The sequence below is a fragment of the Nicotiana tabacum genome, chromosome 10 (assembly GCF_000715075.1).
Source record: "Nicotiana tabacum cultivar K326 chromosome 10, ASM71507v2, whole genome shotgun sequence".
Classification (NCBI taxonomy): domain Eukaryota; kingdom Viridiplantae; phylum Streptophyta; class Magnoliopsida; order Solanales; family Solanaceae; genus Nicotiana; species Nicotiana tabacum.
In genome coordinates, this window is record NC_134089.1 from 20,864,120 (window position 1) to 20,883,679 (window position 19,560).

General features: G+C 40.1%; 1 long non-coding RNA gene across 2 annotated transcripts; it reads left to right on the forward strand.

Annotated features, from left to right (window-relative positions):
* The first annotated feature begins 13,824 nt into the window (after positions 1-13,824).
* Positions 13,825-19,308, forward strand: LOC107811817 (uncharacterized). Of its 2 annotated transcripts, XR_012695387.1 has the most exons (4): positions 13,825-13,987; positions 14,926-16,051; positions 16,176-16,280; positions 18,440-19,308. It is a non-coding gene; the product is annotated as an uncharacterized LOC107811817 (long non-coding RNA). The 2 variants fall into 2 exon arrangements; XR_001653996.2 differs by having other exon boundaries at positions 13,825-16,051.
* Positions 19,309-19,560: the final 252 nt, after the last annotated feature.

Genomic DNA, 19,560 nt, shown 5'->3' on the forward strand with positions numbered 1-19,560 from the left:
CTGTTTTAGAAATGAGTACCGCTCCTATTCCAACCCCTTTCGCGTTTGCGGCTCCATCAAAGAAAAGCTTCCAACTTGGTTCCTCGGGTAATTCCAGCTCACCTATATGTATTACTTCCTCGTCCGGAAAATACGTCCTCAAAGGCTCGTATTCTTCATCAACGGGATTCTCAGCCAAATGATCGACCAGCGCTTGGGCTTTCATGGTTGTCCTCGTCACATAGAAGATATCAAACTCTGTGAGCAAAATTTGCCATTTTGCTAACCTCCCTGTAGGCATAGGTTTCTGGAAAATGTACTTTAATGGATCCAAACGGGAAATGAGATAAGTAGTATATGAGGACAAATAGTGCTTCAACTTCTGAGCCACCCAAGTTAGGGCGCAACATGTCCTCTCGAGTTGAGTGTACTTGACCTCATATACTGTAAACTTCTTGCTAAGATAATAAATGGCCCGCTCCTCCCTTCATGTAATGTCGTGTTGCCCCAACACGCAGCCAAACGAATTCTCCAGGACCGTCAGATAAAGAATTAATGGTCTCCCCGGCTCAGGTGGGACTAACACAAGTGGATTTGACAGATACCCTTTGATATGGTCGAAGGCCTCTTGACACTCCGACGTCCAGTCTACCGCAGCATCTTTCTTCAGCAACCGAAATATGGGTTCACAAGTCGCCATGAGTTGAGCGATGAACCTGCTGATATAATTTAGTCTTCCCAATAAACTCATTACCTCCGCTTTATTTTTTGGCTGTGGCAAATCCTGGATGGATTTGATCTTGGATGGGTCTAACTCAATACCCCATCGACTGACGATGAATCCTAACAGCTTTCCTGATGGAACCCCGAAGGCGCATTTGGTCGGGTTGAGCTTAATATCATACCTTCGCAGTCTTTGAAAGAACTTTCTTAGGTCTGCTACATGGTCTTCCTGATGCCGGGACTTTATGATCACATCATCTACGTACACCTCGATTTCTTTGTGTATCATGTCATGAAACACAGTAGTCATTGCTCTTATGTACGTTGCCCCAATATTCTTCAATCCAAATGGCATTACCCGGTAGCAGTAAGTTCCCCATGGCGTAATGAAATCCATCTTTTCCGCATCTTCTTCGTCCATTAAGATCTGATGATACCCCGCATAGCAGTCCACAAAGGATCCGATCTCGCGTCCAGCGCAATTATCGATCAGGATATGGATGTTTGGCAATGAAAAATTATCCTTCGGACTTGCCTTGTTGAGATTGCGGTAGTCGACACATACCCTGATTTTCCCATCCTTCTTTGGCACAGGTACCACATTGGCCAACCACTCGGGATATCGAGTGACCCGAATAACTTTTGTCTGCAACTGCTTGGTCACTTCTTCTTTGATCTTCACACTTATATCCGTCTTAAACTTCCTCAGTTTTTGCTTGACCGAAGGGTATACCGGGTCAGTGGGCAATTTGTGTACCACTAGATCGGTGCTTAATCCCGGCATATCATCATATAACTATGCAAAAACATCTTTGAACTCAATGAGGGCTTTGATTAATTCCTCCCTGATGTTTGGCTCGATGTGGATGCTGATCTTGGTTTCTCTGACATTATCCGCATCCCCTAGATTGACAGCTTCGGTGTCATTCATATTAGGCTTGGGTTTCTCTTCGAACTGGCACAATTCTCGGTTTATTTCTTCGAAGGATTCATCCTCGTCATATTCAGACTCATTATCATAACTGATCTCTTATATAATTAAGTCGGAGTCAGATTGATTTATTAGACTAGGTCGAAGATCCGTTGTGCATGCCATGTCATTAGAACCAGTAAAAAGAGAACTGTTTAGAAAGAGAAAAGAACAAAACAAAATTAAAATGAGACAACAAAAGAGAATTTTATTAAAAATGCGGGATAACAGGGTTCACACTTTACAAAAATAAAATGAGATTTGGATTACACCCTGGAATAATCTGAAAAAAACAAGAAAGAAAAATCAAAGCCTACTACCAGGACTCCCCCCGGGTAGGAAGAGAAGTAACCGTCCAATTGTTGGTATTGGCCTTAGGCCCCACAAACTGTATTTCTGCTCTGCTGGAACCCTCTCCAACTTTTATTACATGGACATCAGCGAACAGCCTTTCGAAGCTCCGATTCAAATCCCCGTCCATCCCAATCAAGGGCCCGAGAATTTTCGGGACCGGTGATCCCTCGGCACCTGCTCTAATAAAGGATCTGGAGAGACGCGGAATTGGTTTGGGAAGAACCCGAACTCTCTTCTTCATTTTCCGCGCTCGTTTTACCTCTGCCGCAGTAGTTTTGAACCCCAATCCAAAGGTCTCTTAATTCTTGGGCAGGGAGACAGGTTGAACAATCCCCTGAAGCTCAGCCCCCAAGCCTTTTCCTGGCACAAACCCATTACCCAGCGTCTCTGAAACCATCATGACAGTTGTGGAAGCTACCCTAGGGTGTGGAATGCTTTCACCCTCGATAATCTTGTTTGCTGATACTACATCAAAAATCTGGTAAACCCAGGGACCTTTGTCACCGTTGGTTTCCATGAAGGGCACAATGGCGCCTCACATGGTGCACGCAGTGTCTTCCCTATGCAGCATGACATCTTGTCTATCCTATTCGAACTTGACCATTTGATGCAAGGTGGATGGCACCGCTTTGGCCGCGTGGATCCACGGAAGTCCCAACAAAAGGTTATAAGATACCGCGACATCCAATACCTGGAACTCCATAGTAAACTTAACCGGGTTGATGGTCAACTCGAGTACAATATCCCCCACGGTGGCCGTTCCACTTCTGTCAAATCCTCGGACGCAAATGTTGTTCTTGCGGATTCTACCATGGTCAATCTTCAACTGGTTCAGGGTGGATAATGGACAAATATTGGCACTTGAGCCGTTATCCACCAACGCCCGAGTAACTGCCGAATCTTCACATTTGACAGTCAAGTAGAGAGCTTTATTATGTTCCGTGCCTTCCACTGGCAGATTATCATCAGAGAACGTTACCCTGTTTACCTAAAAAAATTTGTTGGCAATCATTTCAAGGTGATTTACTGAAATTTCATTGGGCACATGAGCTTCATTCAGTATCTTCATTAGGGCCCGACGATGCTCATCCGAATGGATCAATAATGATAACAACGAGATTTGGGCCGGTGTTTTCTTCAATTGTTCGACCACGGAGTAATCCTGCACTTTCATCTTTTTCAAGAACTCCTCTGCCTCTTCTTCTGACACAGGTTTCTTTGTCACTGCTGGGTTGGACCTTCTCAACTCCACGGGAGCAAAACACTGTCCCGACCGAGTCAGTCCCTGCACCTCACAACTATCCTCCTCCACTTGCTTTCCCTTGTACATTACCACTGCCTTTTCATACTTCCAAGGCACAACCCTGTTATCAATCACTGGCAATTGAACCACTGGCTTTATAATGGCCGGTTCCCTGCAGACCCCTTTTACAACAACTACGGGTGTGGATGACGTTCATGATACCACCAATTTGGCTGGCTCTGGTTTCTTTGTTGCGGTGGATGGATTCTTCCCTAATATCACCACCGGTTTGACATCTTCCCCCTTCAAATGTACCCCTGCTTCCCCACCGGTCGGTTCTTCTTTCGGAGTGGCATGGATCATCATCACCGTCGGTGAGGGTTTCCTCGACTCTCCTCCCTTGTACACCAACTCGATCATGTGAGCTTCGTGGTGTACTGGCAATGGGTTCTGGTTGATGTTGGGTGCCTCCGGCATCTGGACCTCGATCTTGTTGGCGTCAATAAGATCTTGTATTGCATGCCTCAACCTCCAACATTTTTCGGTATTATGCCCTAGCATTCTTGAGCAGTACTCACAGCTTATCGATCGGTCTAAATCTTGGGGTGGGGGGTTTGGCCCCCTAGGCTCGATAGGACTCACCAAACCTAGCTGCCTCAATTTGTGGAACAAGGCGATATAGGTCTCTCCCAACTCAGTAAAAGCTCTCTGTCTCTGTAGCCTGTCATTTCTAGCAGCTTGACTTCCTCGAAAGCCCGCCCCTGGAGGGTTCCTGTATGTCCTTGGTGGAGGGTAGGCGTTTTGGGGTGGAGGGTATGTGTTCTGTGGAGGTGGATATGCATTTTGGGGAGCCGACGCATTCCATTGCGAGCGAACCGAAGGCTGAGTATATGTTTGGGCTTGGTGCACGGAGAAGTGTGGTTCTTGAGGTGGATAGTAGTGTTGTGGCGGGATGTATGGATAATTTGGCCTGTGGGGTCTGGGTTGGTTGTAGTATGGTTTGCCGGACCTGGACCAACTGCCTGCCTCAACCGTGGCGACTTCTTCTTTCTTCTTCCTTCCCAGCGCACCTCCCGTGCCGCTCTGAATAGCCTGGGTCGTTGCCTTGAGCGCTGAGTAATTCAGGATTTTATCGGACCTCAATCCCTCCTCTATCATGACCCCTATCTTTACTACTTCATTGAAGTATTTTCCAACCGTCGTCACCAAGTGACCAAAGTAAGTTGGATCCAGCGTTTGCAGGAAATAGTCCACCATTTCTCCCTCTCTCATGGGAGGATCAACCCTGGCTACCTGTTCTCTCCAGCGGAAACCAAACTCGCGAAAGCTTTCCCCAGGCTTCTTTCCGGTCCTCAGTAATGTGAGACGGTTAAGGACTATCTTGAGATTGTATTGAAAGTGACCCACGAAAGCCTAAGCTAGATCATCCCAAGTGTACCATCTGCTGGGATCTTGCCTGGTATACCATTCCAATGCCGATCCACTTAAGCTTTGACCAAAGTAAGCTATCAGTAGCTCATCTTTGCCATCTGATCCTCTCATTTTGCTACAAAAACCCCGTAAATGTGCCATAGGATCACCGTGCCCTTCGTATAAGTCAAACTTGGGCATCTTGAACCTTGCCGGAAGTTGGACGTCCGGGAAAGGGCATAGATCCTTGTAGGCCACGCTGACCTGGTTGCCCAATCCATGCATGCTCCTGAAGGATTGCTCCAGGCTTTTGAACTTCCTCATTACCTCATCCTGCTCTGGCACCTTAACCGGCTTTTCAATCTTCGCCGGGACCTCCAAGTGCGAATTATAGGTATGGGGTTCTGGTGCATTGAATGTGGGTTCAGGGGGATAGTACTGCACATCGTGAGCCTGAAACAACGGCTCACTGGTTGATCTTTGCAGTGTGGCTGGTGTGGGTCCCATAAAAGTGGGAACATTTGGTGGTGGGAAAGGTTGATGGGGTGGTGAAGCTTGGGAATCATAGGTGCTTCTCTCCTGATAATAGCGGTGATTCAGGAGGCTTGTTGAAGGGCCAGATTGAGGGTATTCCGGCATATACCCTAGTGGCTCAGGGCTCTTTTGTACTTTAGCCAAGGCTAACTGCATCGCATTCATCTCCAATCCCATCCTCTCTATCTTCTCCATTGCCTCTTTCAACAATTGGCTTACTGGCCTTTCTTCCTCGGCACTATTTTCTGAAGTAGTCATGATTATTGGTACAAGTCCCTTGGATTTGGTTTGATAAGGATGTGTTGCCAGAACGCTTTAACAACTAACTATATGGTATTTGGGAAAAACAACAAACTTGTTAGCGTTAGAGTTTAATAGATTTGGTAATAGCACGTTGGGGATGCAATGTTCCTAAGCAGTTAAGCATTTCTAACATGTTTTTGCTTCAACCGCATGCGTCATCCCGGCTTGCTTTATTTGTGCCTTTAAAGTGTTTTGGGAAACCCCCGTTTTTCTATCTATTATTCTTTTCTTTCTTTCTTCTTTTTCTCTCTTTTTCCTTTTCTTTCTTTCTTCTTTTTCTTTTTCTTTCTTTTTAGTGGCGGTCGAATCTTATGTGGATTGCCTACGTATCACGTCCCCGCATGAATCAGACCGGACGTACTTCTGCCACAAAGTAATGACATAAAATTCTTTTGGAATCATTCAATTCATCACCAAAATTTGCTATTACAAACTACTTATTTTAAACAAAGAACAACAATAGTACAGATTCCAAAATTCTTAACCTGACTCGATGAAAAGAAAAAAAACATATGGGAAGATAACGGACCCATAAAGTCAACAAACAAGACTTGAACTAGGGATACATTAAGGATTTCAACTTAGGTGCTCGCGAGGCATCGTTCGGCCTTTCCACGGGCTTTGGTGTGAGACCCCTTTGTAAGCTTTTCAACTCATTCATGATCCGGTAAACGTAGCCCATGACGGAGGCGAGTAGGGTGTCACGAGGCATTTGCTCACATGCCAAGCATCTCATGTAAATGTAGTGCCCAATCTCGTCAATCCTACCTCGGATGTTGTCCCTTTCCCTGAATAATTGCTCTATTCGCCGGTTTTTCAGTCCAAGTGATTAAGCATTGTCGGCGAGTCGATCCTGGAATCTCTCCATTTGTTTTTCCATTCTGGCCATCACATCATAACAGCACCTTCTGTCAGCTTGGGCATCTTGGGCTTGTTTAAAGATCCGCTCCTGAAGAGTGGAGTTCGTTTTTCTTAATAGTCCGATGCTTATTTCAGAATCCCTTATGACTTGTTGAAGATGCTTCCTCCGGGCCATTGTACCTTTTGCCCATCTGACCCACATTCTCGCTATGCAAGATTCAGATCTCTCCAAGTCCTCTCGGCTTTTGCTGACCTAACTCCTCAGCTCTGCTATCAACCTCTCATTGGACCGATTTTTCTGTTGGTCACCGGCATTCTTTCTGTCTTGGCGGATTCGGGCTCTCAGGGCCTTGTTTTCTTGAGTCAACTTGCTTTTCTCCCCTGTATCAGCAGCAATTTGCAAGCTGCTTTGGTATTTAAACCCCTCAATTTGTTGTTTTAGTTTGCCAATCTCGACCCGATATTCTTTCTCTTTGGCTAGCCAACCTCATTGTGCTTGCGACGATTCTACAAAGTCTTGGGCGTGAGCTCTCTTAGTTGGTCTCTGGTGATCAAGCTCTCTTCTGTACCATGTGAGGTATTTTTGCGACACTTCGCCCTTGGCCCGATCTTGTACACAAGTATCTACTTTCAGGGTTTGACATTCATTCCAGATTCTCCGAACGACTGCTTCAGGGAACTGTCCACCAGGCCCGATTTCGACCACCCGGCTACTGAGATCCTCTTCCTTTGGGACTAATTGACATCGCCCCAACTGCCTCAACACTCTGTATGGCGCATAGGGTTGGATACTTTGGAGACCCATCAACAACAAGTGAGATTCGACGGCTGACATGTGTATGATCTCATCTATGGGTAGCCACCCAAATGCCCATTCTATCTAGTTTGCTGAGACGGAACGCAACAGAGTGACCCATTCAGCAACCCCTTCTGGCAGGCTGAACCCGTCGACCCTTATGGAAAACTCTTCTATACAAGTCTTTTGTGATGACCCATATTTCAGAAACTGAGGGCGATGACATAGGTGCTCTATCATCCACATTTGCAGTAGTATATTGCAACCCTCAAAGAAACCTCCTCCGATTTTGCAAACAGTGAGAGCGCGGAAGATGTCTACTATTATCATCGGTGCCAGAGTGCTGTTGTCTTGTTTGAGCAAAGTGCTGACGACCCCAGCGATTTGTATGTTAATTTTCCCATCCTTTCTAGGGAATACCAGGAAACCCAGAAAGGCTACCATAAAAGTAATACACCTATGTCTTTCCCATTTCAGCCGGCTTTCCCCGCTGCAGATCTTACTCTTGGGATTGTTAAACCCCCCAAGATGACCGTACCTATCGTACAGGAATGCCAAACTACAAAACCCTTCTGATAACTCTGGGTTGTGTACAGTTCTGCGGATCTTCACAGTGTCTAGGAACCTGTGTATGGTCATGGTCCTTGGTGCAATAAGATATTGTTCTTTCATAGGGATTTTAGGACATCCGATGTACCCTGCCAGTTCCTCTAGCGTCGGTGTGAGCTCAAAGTCTGAGAAATGAAATACATTGTGTGCTGGGTCCCAAAATGAGATTAAAGCCCTTATAATGTCCCCTCGCAGATCGATGTCCAGTAATCCAACCAAGTTTCCTAAGTATATCTTGCTGTATCTCGCCCTGATTCTTCCAAGTCGTTCCACCACATGTGTAAGCCCAAAGGGACTCTATTTATAATGGCCCCAGATGAACTCTTACTCGTGCTCATTCTGCACATTTATTAAGGTGATTTAGACAAAAGCAAAATCTTTATTTTGACTCAAAAACTATTTTTCCCCATTTTCCTTAATTTTGAGAAAAGAAAGAATGATTTTTCAAATACGGTCTTTCAGCTCTTCAGGGATGAAGATTTTAAGGCTGTGGGGATTTAACCGGCCAAAAGGTAAGAAAAATGGCCAAAGGCGGCTGTTTGTGCAAAGACAGCCTTCCGACGTCCCTTTTGGGAACATTCGGCTATTTTCGCAAAAAGTGGCATCATCTGACTCTTTTATGAAAATAGCAATATTTTGTCATTTTTCCTGATCGTTTTTTTTTTTGCAAAAATAGGAAGTTGGACCCGATAAGGGTTGCCTACGTATCTCACATCCGGTGAGAATCAAACCGACGTAGTTCGGGTAAGAAAAATTAATTAAATCACGAATCCAATTTTCATTCTTCAAAAAATCAAAATTTTGGCAGAGTTCTCACATTATTTGGACATTGGTTTTTTCTTAAATGAGCAACTCTCACTTTTTCCAGAATTTCTGTTTTCACCCACCGTCAACATGCAAATTCGAAGCAAATTAAATGCGCCAACAAACAAGATGCATCAGGATGGTCTTTTTGTTCCAGGTTGCTTTTCCTAGACGGGCCCAACCCCTGTGTTGAGCCCCCTAAGTCAAATGCAACGTGATGCAAATAAACGTTTCCTACTAGGGATCCAGCATGAAGTCATGTTTTACTAAGTTTCAAAACTGGGTTTTTTTCTAGACCTGGCTTACCCGAGCGGACAACTCGAGTCGAGGAGGGGGATACATACCGGGGACCCGCGGGATCGTCCGGCTTTGTAACTTATCCGAGACTCTTTCTACTTGGACATGACACTAACAGAATAGGGAGTCTCATACTAATGAGCAGCATCCCCGAAGGTAAGAAGAGAAGGGTTCGACACAATTTATATATACAGTCAATAATATCAAAGCGGTAACACTTATCATCGGCATATGAAGCACATATCTCATGATAATATCAGATAATAAACAAAGCCAAAAATAAAAATTATTCTAAGCTCGAATTTCTAACCCTGAACCAGTGGTTTTGGGTACAACATTCTTTATCCCCAACAGAGTCGCTAGAGCTGTCACACCTCCTTTTTCCGCCCGCTCGGAAAGGGAGTTTTTTCCAATTAAAGGACAATCGAAACAGGATTTATTTATTTATTTTAGAGTCGCCACTTGGGAGATTTATGGTGTCCTAAGTCACTGGTTGAATCCTGAATCGAGGAAAAGAATGACTCTGTTTAACAGTCTGCGCACCAGAAATCCAGATAAGGAATTCTGTTAACCCGGGAGAAGGTGTTAGGCATTCCCGAGTTCTGTGGTTCTAGCACGGTCGCTCAATTGTCATATTCGGCTTGATTATCTGATTTTATACAAATTTGAACTTATGTGCAGATTTCAACTCTTTACCGCTTTCATTATTGCTATTATTATTTTACAGGGAGTTGCAACGTTGTGAAAATGTATCTCGAACCGCATCACAATCAATGTACTCGTGGTCGTCGACACATTTTAACTCCGTTGAGATTTGGATTTGGGTCACATAAATGTGCACCCGAGTTCAAGAAAATTAAATTATTAAAGGTGCGCCTAAAGCGACTAGCGTATCATTTACTTTGGGGTAGGGCCGTGAAATTTTGCTAAACGGTCCATCCCGAAGTCTAAGCAATTTAAAGCAAATATTTACTGAGGGCCCCGCAATTTTTGTATTTTTATTTGGAGAGGCTCATCTCATTCTTATTATTTTTTTTAAGGAATTTGCAACGTCATGGACACGCATCTCGAACCACATTACAATCAATGTACCTGTGATTAGAGACACATTTCGACTCCGTTGAGATTTGGATTTGGGTCACATAAATGTGCACCCGAGTTTAAAAAAGATAAGATTTATTTAAATGCGCGCCTAAAGCGATTAGCGTATTATTATTTTGGGTAAAGCTGTGGAGTTCACTGAACGGCCTATCCTGAGTTCTAAGGAATCAACACATACATTTTGTGAGGGCCCCGCAATCTATGCATTTTATTTGGCGAGGCTCGTCTCGTTTTATTTAAAAGGTCATCCTATAGTGGCTATGTTTTCTATTGAGTTTGTCTCTAATAATGAAAGAAGAAGAACGGTCCAACTTTATTTACATGCTTACAAGTTAGTTATAGTCGGGTTCCGAATATGATTTGCAAAATCCAAAACATGAACGCGTATATGGGTAGTTGTTTTGATACTACGGGCCCAGGCCCAATGTGCATAACGTGAAACTCGACCTGGGCCATCCTTATTCCAATTGGGCCTAGTTAACCTATTTTGTATATGTTTGACATTTATAAGGGGGCTGAAAATGTAAAGTACTGCTTGTCTGATCAAGCAATATTCCTACCAATTCGAAAACAGGCCATTTGTTTAAAGAAGTAACTATCGGATACCTAACATGCTTCTCGACAACAATGATGAACTAACAAAACATGGCTACTGCCACATTAGTCCCTTTTAATTATAAGCAAAGCATAGAGTTCTCCAACTAAATGATATGTATAAAGGTTCAGTTACATCACAGCTAGCTACATGGTTCTAGTAAAGAAAGTAAATTATCATACATACAACTAATGTTCAGTATATTTCTAAAGCGAATTCAAAATAACTTCAACTCTTCATTTTTGTATTCATGCTTCAAATTTCAGCCTACATTGACCAATGTATCAGTTGTGTACCTGGTATAGGAAAATAAAAGAAGAAGAGGAATGATCAGTGGAAGCAGTAGCACACACACAACAACACAACAAGCAGGAAAGTAGCAACACAACCCCAGCAGTCAGATTTTTGTCACCAACAGCAAACTAAGAACACTCAACTGAAACAGTGTTCAACAAGTAGATAAACTAGGAAGAACTAAACTGAAACCCAGCAGTGTCCCAACACAACAGACTGGTGCACGAAAGTAGTAATTTTTGATTTTTGTCAAAACACTCAAGAAAAGCATCCTCAAACTCTTTAATGTAGAAGTTTAGCTTTAACACTCTACCTCTCTCAATTTCTGATGTCCAATCCCTTACTCTATTCTAAATGAGCTTATTTATAGGCAAAATAGGCAAGCCCCAGGCTGCCTTGTTCCCTTCAGACCTTAACTCTGCCCATACCCCTTAATTTCCCATTATCAGGTGTTTTGTGCCCAAAATGGTATGGGCAGCTGACAACAACCAACTAATCCCCCATCAATTCATTTTATTATTACTCAAATGTTATGGGCCTATTATAATACTCAACTAACATCCCATGCTATCAAGTTTTGTTCCCCACTATTGTATTAGTTTAATCATACTTCAGTACCCTACTGTCAGCCCAACTTAAACTAACCATTTTCTGATCTTTTCAAACCCCAAACTACCCTTTTTTACCCTTGGTTATTACTGTTTTAACCTTAGCTTCAGCAGCCTAAAGCTTGAACTTATGGAAGTTCAAACTCAACACCTGCCCAAGACTGACTTCTAACCATTTCTAATTGTACTGCCGCTACAAACCATTCGCAGATAATTTCAAACAATCAGTTAAACTACAGTGGTTCGATCAATCATGTGAGGCTTATTAGAACCAGAACATTTGAACATTCAGCCCTGTACAACTAATCGACGACGTTTATCTAATCGACTATACTAATTATAACATAGAACGATTAGTCGATAAACAAATAATGCGAATAGGTACCCAAATGGCTTCAGACAGCTTGGCACAAAACAAGGGAACAACATGAATGAAACATTCGACGACACTAATCAAATCGAGTATGTATCCTACTACACGCATTTAACAATGGACAGAAGAATAATCGACCAAATAAAAAGGTCTTACGAAGATAGAGAAAATTGAAAGAAAACATCAGTAAAATCAACAAACTAACTAAACATGTTAACGAACACAAACATCATTCAAACAAAAATAGAAAAGAAAAAAAAAGAAAACTCACTCTGGAAGCTCAACAACAAACGACCCAAGCTTTGATTGGATTTGACCATTTGAGGTCGAACGGACTTTAATCGAGGTGTTCTCAACTGAGAACACTTCGATTAAGGTCCATTAGACCCCAACCCTCCGTTTAAACTAGCCGGATTCCCCAAGTTCTTGTGTTCTAGGGTTTGAACAATCCGATTTGGGGCTTGAGGATTTGTGGGTAGATTCGGACCAAACCAAACTTGGTTTGGTCACGAGTGAGGGTAGGATAGTTCCTGGTGTGAATTTGGGGTGGGTTGGTGTAGATCAGGGTTTTGCTCGAACCTTCAAACGAAGATTCGAGACGATGGGGAATGATTCGAGGCAAGCTGCTAACAGATTTGTGTTCAGGGTGGTTGGGTGCATCAGGGGTGTTATTTTGGCAGTCACCGGCGTCGTGGTTGCCGGGTTTACGACGAGGGTGAAGGGTGGCGGCTAGGGTTTGAACGGGGGATGCTGGGTTTGTGTCTGGGACGAATTGTGCACAGTAGGCGAGATGGGGTTTGGTTTGGGGGCGTGGGGTGTGATGAGGGGTTTATATATAGGGTAAGAGATTAGACCCTGGCTGTTGGATCGAGTTGGATCTATGGCCAGGATCTATTTTGTAATAGGAAACGGCATCGTTTCCATTAAATAAGACTGGGTCGGTCTAAGGTTTAAACGAGTCGGGTGCTGGGGAAGGCCATGGGATCGTTAGATTAGATTGGACGGACGACTCAGATCAAACGCCTTATACGGCGTCGTTTGGGGGGCGTCCCTGGAAGACCTGGCTTAAACTGGGTCATTGTATTGGTTTGGGCTTGATTTTCAGTTGAATTTTTGGCCCAAATCCGGTATTTTCTTTTCTTATAATTAAACAAAAATTCCTAAAACCAAAATTAAACTACACAACTATTAATTAACACCTAACAACAATTATCGCACGAATTAAAACATTTAATAAAATTCTCATGGTAATAAGTAGAATAAAAATGCATATTTTTTGTGATTTTCGCTTTTAAAACCAAATAATGGTTAATTAATTCCTAAATGTATCATGCATGCGACATGTATTTTTGTATTTTTAACTATAGCAAGGCGAGCATTTACGGACAGAATAATAATCAAAACGTCACGCAAATTCTCAAAATTGTACCCGAAGGTAATTTGTTTTACTTTTTCGATTTCTTTTGGAGTAGTTTCCGCAAAGCAAAAATCACGTACTCACACACACAAATGTAAGAAACATCTCAATTTGATTTCTTCGAGTCTACAAAATATTTTTTGTGGGAAGATGTTACGAATTATGACTTACTTATGTTGAAAAAGTAATATTTTTTAAAAATAGTTATGTCAAACTTAGTGAAATTGTTTTGGTTTAAAGATAATTTGATACAACATTCCCACACAATTTTTTTCATTATTTACGGAATAAATTTTTTTTATTCAAGCAATTTAATTCTTTTTCTAAGAAATATAAATTATCTTTTGTTATGTTAAATTGACATAGATGGTCATAATTAAAATTTTGAAATTACGTAAGTTAGCTTTGAAAGTTCTATAAATTTTATGGTTATAATCTAAACGTTTAAAGTTTTTATTCATAATTTACTTCCAAGATAATAAAAGCTTTAATATATACATATTATTTTACAACTAAAAAAAAAAGAACAGAAGCGGGAAACTTAAGCGCCATAGCAAAAAGAAAAGAATCAAAAACCTAGATCGGTACTTAGAGACGATGGTAACGCTGGGATATTGTACTCTCTCAAACTTCAACCGGTGCTTTTGCTCTCTCCGTCTCCTCCACCCCCTAATCTCCTTCATCTCCATCGTTTCTCCCCATTCTTCTAAATACCCGTAAGCCTCTCTTCTTTTTTATATCTATCCAGTAATTTTCTATTTTTTTATAAAAATTTGAAGACACTTGACTTCTCCCCACATGTACGCCTCTAGCCAAATGTATGTTTTTTATGGTCATGGTTGTTTTTACTACCTTTTTATTGAAATTTATGAAAGAAGAATCCGTTACCTGTTGAGAAATTTTAAAGAAGAGTCCTTGTTGTTTTGGCTTTCACACCCTTCTCTGCAAAAGAAAAAAAAATGATCTTAATGTAGAACGACTTTTGTCCAAACTTGGTGAAATGGATTGTCGTAAGTGAGCAAAATAAGATGTTGTCTCTGTTTTGGAGTCTTACTATTTTCTTCAAATGGAAACGCATTTATCTAGTGATTTTCTGTTTTCGATGTTTATTTCTTCTAACTCTTATTTGGAATTCATAATTAAGGTTTATTTTGTTTTTCATATTGATGTTCAATTACTGCTTTGGCCAATCATCTTTATTTTGTTTATCCCATCCTTTGTTAAAGTGAATGTGAGTTTTGGCCAATTACTGTTTTGTTTATTTCTTTGTCAATATAAATTAACATATATATAAAGAATTAAACATTTAGGACTAGAATAAAATGAGAAAGTTAAGAGACTTATTTATATATTTTCCCATGAATTAATGGTATTTGGACATGATTTCTTGTTTTGGACGAATTCTATGGAATATTTTCTCGTAATTCTTTTTTGTATGATCTGTTAGTGTGGACGCAAAGATTAATTGTAGTGATTATAGTGAACTACAAAAATTGTTTATGAGCTGACAAATGACTAAAAAAATTGTTCATTCTGCACAATTTTGCTATTAGATTAATTTTTGGGCATCCAAGAATTCCAACACTAGCTACTTTATGTCTAGTGCCTAAATGCTATTATCTGTGTTTTTAAATATATTTATCTTTTGGTTCAGAAAATGAAAATTTCTGAGCATCGAAAATCGATGGAAAATAGACTTCTTCCCCGTCGAGCGGGGTATACGGATGAATTTATAAGTAGCATGGATGAGTTTATTAAATTTCTTGTAGTCAGCCTAAGTACTTGTCCGAGGGAGTCATAAGGTGCCCTTGTAAGCGTTGTAAAAATATGAAGCACCTAAAACGCGATGAAGTTATTGCGCATGTTTTTCAAAAAAGGGTTCACGCCAGGATATTGGTATTGGATATCGCATGGAGAGGAAGCACCTCCAATTGATTTGAATGAACATATCTATTCAGGTGCTTCGAGTTGTCATCAAGGGTATAACTTTGACAAACCTTCAAGCAGTCAAAGTAATATTCCTGAGGAAGACTATGAACATGTAAATAGATATCAAAGTATGATTTATGATGCTGCTGGTGTACAATTTGGGCATCAATTTGAACCCAATATAGAAGAGTCCCCGAATATGGATGCTACCAGGTTTTACAAAATGTTGAATTCAGCTCAACAACCTTTATGGCCTGGATGTAAATATTCAGAGTTGTCTACAGCTGTTAGAATGATGAGTATTAAATCCGAGTACAATATGTCACAAAGCTGTTTTAATGCAATGGTACAATTAATGAAGGATACAAGTCTTCCAGATAATAAGATACCTCTAGATTACTATCATGCGAAAAAGCTAGTTTCAGGACTTGGTCTAACTAGTCAAAAAATTAATTGTTGTGTTAATGGATGTATGTTGTATTACAAGGTTGATACAGAGATGACAGAATGTAAGTTTTGTAAAGAACCTCACTACAAAGAACGTGGGCGCAAGAAGGGTAATAAAAAGGTTCCTCAGAAGACAATACATTACTTGCCACTTATTCCTAGGCTTCAACTTTGAGAAAAGAGCAGCTACAAGAATGAGCCAACTTTTTCAAGATACTAGAAAAAAGTTGCCTGTGAGACCAAATTGGATGGAGGATGATGTATTCAAACAGATAAAGGAGTATTGGGAGTCTCCTGAATTTAAGTCAAAGTCCGAACAAAACAAAAAGAATCGTGATTCAAATGAAGGTGTCTCAGTTCATACAAGTGGTTGTATACCTCATCGAGTGATTTGGAAGAGAATGGTAATATGTGTGTGTATGTGTGTGTGTGTATATATATATATATATATAGCTTTTTAAATTTATTTCTTCAGGAAAATAACATCATATTCAGTGTTGATAATATTGTATTTTCCTTTATTTACAGAAAGAAGCTACTGGAAAAGAAACTTCAATTGCATAATTTTATTTTCAGATTCATCGCACAAAAAAAGAAAAATATTGGGTAAATGAGAAAGCTGAAGCTGCTTATGTAAGTGTTCCTTCTTTTACTTTTTTCCGAAGCATTACTTCAGTGTCAACATTATAATATAAACAGATATGCCAAGAGTTTAAATTTGTACTACCTAAGTACCATTTTGAAACTAGATATACGGCATCTGTCTTATCGCCAGTAACTAAAGAACTACTAATCATCTTTTTTTCTCCTTCCTTATCTTTTCATTACTGCATGTGTGCTTATTCTCTATCCAATTCAATGTACAAGAGGATCATATGCATGCTAAAGTCTTGCATAGCTAAGCAGAAGGCTTTGTCAACGCACAAGGAACGACAATAAGGAAATGACTAAAATTTATAGATACAACAAAGAAAATAAGCAAATTAACAAAAGATATATTCAACAAAAAGAATCCACATGAGAACTTCATGTGTCTGTTGAATAACACTAGAGACTAACTACTGCAAGAAAATACTAGTTTGCGAGAAGAACAAATTATATCTAAGTTGCAAAAGAATATAACAATTAACATGGAAAATAAATGTTCTTTAAAGAATGAATACAACAATCAATGTGGAACTATTGGAATAAAAAATATACTACAGCTCAAAACTGATCAGTACTCACTGGAACCCAGCAAAAAACTTAGCTCAAATTATGCGAATTTTGCTCTAAAAATACTGCCGAAATTGAAGCTATTCTTCTGCCAAATTCTAGTCCAAAGCTGCAGATTTTTAGCAGCTCAAGCAGTGGAGAAACAGGGCAGAAATTTACTCTCAAACACTTCCCCAAACTCATTTCAACACCCTCTAAATATCAGCCCCTCAAGCTACTATTTTCCCAACTCAAATGTTGTTCCCAGGTTGTTTAAAAATCCAGTAGGAGCTGACCAAACTTCAGCAGTAAAACACCCTTTAAACCCTTAGTAGCCCCTAGTGGTAAAAAACATTAGGCCTCTTTATTGTTCAATATATAAATATAATTGAAATAGTATTGACTTGGACCTTTATTTCAAGCAAGTTTAATGTAATGATATGATACACTGTTGAATTTAGAGCAGGGTTTGAATTTGTTGGTCACTCTCTTTGTCTGCTATTATTTCTATTTTATTGTTGCAACATTCAGTTATTTGCTTTATTTCAATTCAATAGTCAAAATGATCAGCCCTTCGCCTTAGATGTTAAAGTTCTTCTTTAAGTGAGATTGTGGATTTGTTATATTCCTGCGAATTGTTAAATACTAATCGCATTAGATTATGATTACATTATGATTTTGTTGGGAATTTTTCTGGGATTTTACATGCAAATATTTCATGGAAATTTTCTTGCGAAAATATACTCCTGCGGATTTTACTTGGGATTTTTAAAGGAATTTTCCTGCGGAATATTCTCATAAATATTCACAAGAAGATTCCTTTCGTCCATAAAATTTCACCTCAAAATTTCCTACGAATTTACATGAGGATCTTCATGGGGAATTACCTGCGGATTTCTTCCTACATAATTTCCCAAGAAAATTCCCTTTGTTTATGAATTTTTACCAAAATACTCTTGCGATTTTTTTTATATGCTTCGCTGATAAATCCGCAAGTAAGTTACATAGGGATACAAATCCCCATGTAATTTACATGGGGATCTTTTAATTCGCAGGTAATAATTACCCTCGAAGGTTTTTCCAATGGATTTATTTTGGTAGGAAATTCTGCAGCAAATCAAATTACCTGTGAATATTTGTATATTATCCCTAGGAAAATCTCCATGTAATCAATACTTTTCTAGTAGTGGTCTTTATTGGAAATCATTATTATCTCCCCTGTAATTGTTTAGTCTTGATTGAGGTGATGATTATCTTCCCGATGCTCATCCTTAATTGAAATTATTATATATTCTTCGTAAATTGCCCAACCTTAAAAGAAGTTTAGACAATCTATATTTAGTTGACATTTCCTTATTTGGAATTATTTGATTCGTGTTAGCTTCCTTGATGTTGAATTACATATTGTGGGATCGTTGCTTCATATTATTTTCTCCCCTGTCGAGCTGTTCTTATCACGCTTAGTATTCTCTATTATGGTTATTCCTTGTGAGTTAGTTTTACCGTTTCCTTGTGATCGAAAGTTTTTGAGTTGATTTACTTGTCGTGTTCTTGTATATATTGTCATTGTTGTTGTTGTACTTGTTATGGTGCTACAGGAGGTTTTCGCCGTGTGGTTGTTGATATTGTGATGCACGAGCTTTCTGCCGTGCGGCTATTGTTATGGGGTTGGACGAGGTTTCTACCGTGCTATTGCTACTATTGATGTATTGCACATGCGGCGTGACAAGGCGGGGTATATATGTATATATAATTATATGTGGGTTGCGCATATGGCGAGACAAGGTGAGAACATTATGATGCACGTGTGGCGAAACAAGGCGGGCACTTATTATGTTATTATTTGCACACATGGTGAGACAAGGTGGGCTATGTCAGGGATTAATTGTGATGATTTGTGATGGCCTGGGGGCATTCTTGTAGTTTAATATTGTGTTGTGGTACGCTTACCTGTGTGAGCTTTATCTCGTGGGAATTGTAAGGAAACATCTTACGTGATGTCCGTTCTTTTCCTTACGATTATTAGCTGGTAGGAACTATATTAAAGCACTTGCACAAGCATACACGTAGTTGAACACTCCTATTGGATGTGACGTCCTCCTGATTTTGTTGAGTATAGATGTACACCCTCGTTTACTGGATATATATATGTGAGAGTAGCTCTAGTTAGCAAGGGAGTTGTCGGCATGACCATGAAGTTGATGGGGCACAGGATGCCAAGTGTTAGATTTCAGGTACGGGGACTCGTGAGATGTAATTTGTCTGAGATTCGGTACTTAGTGGAAAGTTTTGCATAAGACCTGATGGGAACACTGCCGTAGTACCTGAGTTATTACTTACCTTTATTGTATTGTAAACTTCGGATTTGGTTTTGTGTTTTCGCTCGCTTTTCTATGTCACTATTTTGGTATTTTTGCTGTTACTTGTTGTTTTATTCCCTTATTGTGATTGTAGTATTGTTAGACATTTCGTGTAGTCTTTATATATATATATATATATATATATATATATATATATATATATATATATATATATATATATATATATATATATATCATGGGAACCGGAGTTTCTTCTGTTGTACAGTTTATTGGACCGGTATGTGTCTGGACTGTTCTTCATCACTACTCTATCGAGGTTAGTCTTGATACTTACTGGGCACCGTTGTGGTGTGATCATGCTACTCTTCTGCACATTTTTATTGTGCAGATCCAGATAC